The sequence below is a fragment of the Elaeis guineensis genome, chromosome 13, assembly GCF_000442705.2.
Source record: "Elaeis guineensis isolate ETL-2024a chromosome 13, EG11, whole genome shotgun sequence".
Classification (NCBI taxonomy): domain Eukaryota; kingdom Viridiplantae; phylum Streptophyta; class Magnoliopsida; order Arecales; family Arecaceae; genus Elaeis; species Elaeis guineensis.
The window spans coordinates 76,159,009-76,165,008 of record NC_026005.2 but is presented as its reverse complement, the minus strand read 5'-3'; positions in this window follow the sequence as shown (position 1 = coordinate 76,165,008).

Here is a 6,000-nt window from a genome sequence, read left to right as displayed (position 1 = left end):
ATAAACACCTCCTTAAAATTACCTGACTGCTACATCTTCAAGCCAGCCTATCTATTGAATTTTGAGGCGAGTGTATTTTAATCGTAGCTTATCTTATTTAACCAACTTTTCTCATCTATTTTAGATGGTAGATCTCCTCAAGCAATACTTTTTGATAGAAAATCCTTTTATCATCATTTATGCACCTTCGGATGTCTTTGTTTTGCTCATATCCAAGCTAAAAATAAATTTGGATCTCGAGTGTGAAGATTCATTTTTTGAGGATACCACTATGGACAAAAGGGCTACCATGTATATGACCTACTCTGAAAAAAATATTCACTAGTAAAGATGTCATTTTGATGAATCAATTTTTCCATTTGCCAACACACCATATGTTTCACCTTCTTTCCAATTTGTAATTCTTTCGCACATTGTTAATACAAGAAATAAATCCAGTCTCTCTACTCCAATTGATCTTCCTTCTTCACCTACTCAGCCTTCTTCCACTCTTAATTATGATTCTTTTGAAACAACATCTTATGATCTAGCTCCCAAATACTCTACAAGAATCCAACATCCTCCTTAGTGGCTTCAAGATTTTCGGTGCTATCAAGTTTCATCCTTTTGTTCAGATCTAAATAGCTGTACAATAGGTACTAAATATCCACTCCAAAATTATCTTTCTTTTGATAAATTCTTTAGCTCTGACCTTGCATTTCTAGTTTCTATTTTCTCTCCTCTGGAATCCAAGTCATTCTCCTCAGCAATGAAACATGCTCACTGGTGTGATGCCATGGCTGATGAAGTTAAGGCCTTAAAGCTTAATCACACTTGGACTATAATATCACTTCTATCAGGCAAATATTCCATTAAAAGCAAATAAGTATATAAGATCAAGTACAAATCTGATGGTAGTATCCAATGGCACAAAGCAAAGCTTATTGCTAAAGGCTATACTCAAGATGAAGGCCTAAATTATTACAAAACATTTGCTCCTATTATCAAAATTGATCATAATTCGTTATCTTATTACCATTGTTGTTGCCAAACATTGACATTTGTATCTGTTTGATGTCAATAGTATCTTCCCCCATAGCAATTAGAATGAGGAAGTTTACGTGCAATTGCCACCAAATTTTTCTTGAAAGGGGAAGATTTGAGAAAAGGAGAATAATTAGTTTGCAGACTTAACAAATCTTGTATTGTATTAAACAAACTTCTTGTAACTAATTTTCTAAATTCTCCATAGCACTACTCTAGACTAGTTTCACTCAAATAGTTGCTGATTATTCATTTTTTACCTTCAAATATAAGGATAGCATCGCTATCATGCTTATTTATATTGATAATATACTCATTACTGGCAGTGATCCTTCTTCTATTGATTTCACCAATGACCTGTTTGGCCAAGCTTTTGGAGAGAAAGAAGCTGTTTATTGATCAAAAAAATACTCATTTTGAAAAAATAAGGTATTTGGCTAAGCTTTTTTTAAAAAATAATTTATTTCTGAGTGGTAGCAGAAGCAGTTTTTCTACTACAGAGAGGAAGTAGAAAATTAGAGCTTTTTCTTAGAAACAGAAGTAAAAAATTAATTTTTTTAAAATAAAAATATCCTTACTCAAAATCATTATTTTTCATAACTATCCCTATTTATTTTTACGTAACCCTTCCATTATTCTCATGTATGAGTTATTCTACTTCTTTTTTGGGATAAAATTTTCCATATTTAGTGAATGATGTATTTTGATACATGTATATTATCATATAAAAATTATGTAAAATATTCAATATATATTATCTTTGATTCGATTGTATTTATATTGATTGAAATTTTAAATATTTTTTTATTATTTTATTTTTATATTTTAATTAAATAAAAATAAAAAACTTAATTAAAATTAATCATAATAAATATTTAAAATTATTTATCTATTTAAATAATGTAAATTGTAAAGTAAATCTATATATGTCATTTTTCATAATTTGACAGTCAAAAGTATTTTTTTTTGAAAGATTTGTCAAACACAAACTAGTTCTCAAATACTGATAAAAATACTTATTAAATAATTTTATCAAGTACAAACTGCCTCTTTCTCATAGCACTTCTTCTGAAATTTCATTTGAAAAGAAGTCATTTCAAAATAAGTTGATTTCACAACTTGGTCAAACAGGCACTAAATCCTACCTCCAAAATTAATTTTAAATTAAAAATTTTGACATATTTAAATATTTCTCTGGTATTGAAGTTGCACAATCTAGTAAAGATATTTTTCTCTCTCAATATAAATATATTTTAGATATTTTTGAAGATACAACTGTTCTAGGTGCTAAACCAATGCACACTCCAATAGAGCAAACTTCAAAATTATCGCCTGATATTAGAGAATCTTTGCATGATGTTAGACCATACAGACCTCTGATAGGATATTTGATCTATCTCACAATCACATGTCCAGATATTATGTTTGCTGTCAATCTTCTTAGTTAGTTTATGCAAGCACCATGTCAACCCCTTAAATCTTATCCTGGCTTTGGTATCCTCATGCCTATCTCAAACAATTTTTATCTCAGTGCTTATTATGATACTGATTGGGCAAGTGTTCTACTACTCACTGTTCTGTCATAGGTTATTGTAGATTTCTTGATTATAGCCTTATCTCATGATGTACAAAAAAAAAAAAGAAAAAACAAAATACCATCACTTACTCTACCACTGAAACTAAATATCGATCAATGACCTCTACCACTTATGAATTGATCTTGTTCAAAACTCTACTCTCTGACTTGACTATCCACCATCCTTAAGCTATATCTCTATTGTGATAATCAAGCTGCACTTCGTATTGCTACCAACTCTGTATTCTATGAGGGAACAAAATATATCGACATAGACTGTTATATTGTTTGAAAAAAATTATAAGCAAGCATAATCTAAATCAAGTTTCTTCATGATCAATTATTGACATTTATACCAAGGCTTTGGGTTGTGATCAAATTTTTTATGTACTAGGCACATTGGGTGTTATAGACTTACCCATACTAGCTTGAGGAGGAGTCTTAAAGTTGTCAGAACCTTACTTATTATAGAATCTTGGATATCATGGTTGCTACATATTGCATATAAAATTTTGGTATATCAGCCCATTATAGAATCTTGGATATTGTAAGTACTATATATTGCATGCCGAATCTTGGTATGTCAGCCTACGTCAACCTCCAACGATCATGGGATCCGATTGTCATATTTACATTTAGTATGCGCATCAAATCCTGAGATTTTACTATTGTATTATACTATATTATGTTCATAGTATTTTTTTAGGATTTCACTATCGTGTTATACTCATAATCATAAGATTCTATTGTTGTATTCTATCCTATTTGATTCCTAAATTCAAGGGGCTCAACTTACATGTAAAGCATTCCAGTGCCATGAACATGACAAGCAATTCACATCTCTTTTTCAATACAAATTTTTCACAAATAAGAAGGGGAGGGGGGAAGGTGAGAAAATCAAATAAAAAATATGGGGTGGGGGTCACTTACTGTGTCAAGGGGCCACCGACTGTACACCCATGGCTCTAGAAGAAACATGTATATGTCACATCTCCTATAAGCTTATGTAAAATGAACCAAACAGATGAGGTTAGCAACTTTATCAAAAATGAACTTAAATCTCTCACATCTAAGACAAGGTTATTTAAATTAATAAACTCATCAAATGGGGTCAGCAATACTACTAGAATTGAACTCATTCAATAAGGTTGGGATATTATTTGGCAGCTTATTGATGACCACATTGTAAAACCGCTAGATATGAAACAACATGCTCAAGTCATCATGAGATACAAAATTAATCGTAACAACCTTCCCTACGGATCTTTTTATGTCATACTTTAATTCTTTTAAGAATATGCTGATGATTCTCCTATATTCAGTTTTCAACCTGAAACCACAACAAGAAAGTAGAGTATTAGTGATGGCAAATCTGTCGTCGCTAATAACTATTTTTATCGATAACTTATTACGATGAAAATCAGACCCGTCGTAATAAGTATGAAGACTTATTAGTGACAGGATGCCATCGCTATTAAGTTTATTATTATTAGTGACGGCATTAGCAACACAATTTAGCTGTCACTAATAATATGTCCTAAAATCTCCCTCCCGATCCCTGACAGGCTCGATTCTATTGGCCACCGTCTCTCCTCTTCCCCCTCGCCTTCAATCCCCCTTCTCCCCCGCTCTCCTCCCCCTAGCTCTCACGCCATCATCCCTACCTCGGATCTGACTTTCCCTCGTTGAATCGTGTGTTCCCAAGCCCTCCTCTTGCTGGATCTGAGCCCTCACCGCCTCCTCCTTTATCGAACTGCACCTTCCCTTGCCGGATCAGTCCCCTCGCCGCCTCCCCCTTCTCTCCTTGCCCCACCCCTTGCCAGATCAAGCCCCCCGCAACCTTCCCCCTCTTCCCTCGCCCCTCTCCTTGCTGGATCGAACCCGCGGCTACCTCACCCTTCTCCCCCCACTCCTTCCCTTGCCAGATTTGATCCGTGGATTGGCCTCCCTCCTTCAGAGCGCCTAGTCGCTAGAGCATCGCCCTGTCGAACCCGCGCGGTCGCTGCCTAGTGAGTTTTAGCGACGACGACAGTGACGGTTCCATCACCATCACCACATCCTGTTCCCATTTTTTTAAATATTTAAATTAGATTTATCTGATTATTTTAAATTAATAATATTTAAATTTAAATATTAATAATATTTAAATTAATAATATTATTAACTTAAATAATATTATTAATAATATTATTAATTTGAATAATATCATTAATTTAAATAATATTATTAATTTAAATAATATTATTAATAAGATTATTAAAATTAATATTATTATTTAAATTAATATTATTATCGAAAGGTGGAATCACTTTGAAAAGTTCTTCGATGAGAGTAGCCCTACTGCCTTCGACAGAAGGAGTTCGAGGCTAGGTCACCGTCAGATCAGCTCTGATCTACTCATCTACTCTGACGATGGTCGGAGCAGCTCGATAATTAGATTCTAGGCCCTAGATCATGCAAGAGGACGAATCCATACCTAAGAAGCTAAGACTATTGGATTATGGGCCAATAAAATATGTTATATATTATAATGGCTGTAACATAAATAGTTTTAAATTTTACACTCAACGATATAGATATCATAAGAGCACAATAAACAGTGGTGTGTATATAAAGAACAGCTAGTAGAAAGAGACGGAGAGTGACTACCATGGAATCCTCGAAGAAGTGATCAAGTTGATTTACCTTAGAGGTAATAGTATCATTCTATTTAAGTGCCAATAGTTTGATAATAAGTATGGTATGAAGATTGATCCATGGCACGGCCTTATTGAAATCAAATTTGGATAAAAAATATATATCAACGAGCCATTTGTGCTATCTCAACAAGCTGTTCAAATTTATTATACTCCTTTCCCATCAAGGGACAGAGAAAGGAAAGAATGGTGGGCTGTATGCAAAATTAAGTCTCCAGCCATTCATTATGCGCTCGAAGAAGAAGAAGAGCCCCATTTATCAGAATACTTTCAGAAGGACACAACATCTGGAGTTCATCAGTCTTTCATGGAAGCAAAGTTGGATGCTCAAAGTTTTCTCCTACGTGATGGCCAACATGAGAAGGTAAATCATTCTGAATTTGTTTTAAAGGGCAATCCTATCCAAGAAGGGAAAGAAGAGGAAGAAGATAAAAAAGTAGAACAAGAGGAAGAATTAAATGAAAAATCTGAAAGGTACCAAATATTTGAAGAGGTCGATAAGTAGTGCTCCTTGCTTGCGATGAACTTCTGGCCCTCTGACTCCCTATGCTTCACCTCCAGTAAAGCACTCCTGTGCTTCTCCTTGTGAAGCTTCTGCTCTAGCTCAGAGACTCTTCTTCGAAGCCCCACCTCTCTTTTCTTGAACTTCTCTTCCAAGTCCAAGCATCTCTCAGCGACGGCCTCCACCTAGGCATCCAAGCTCTT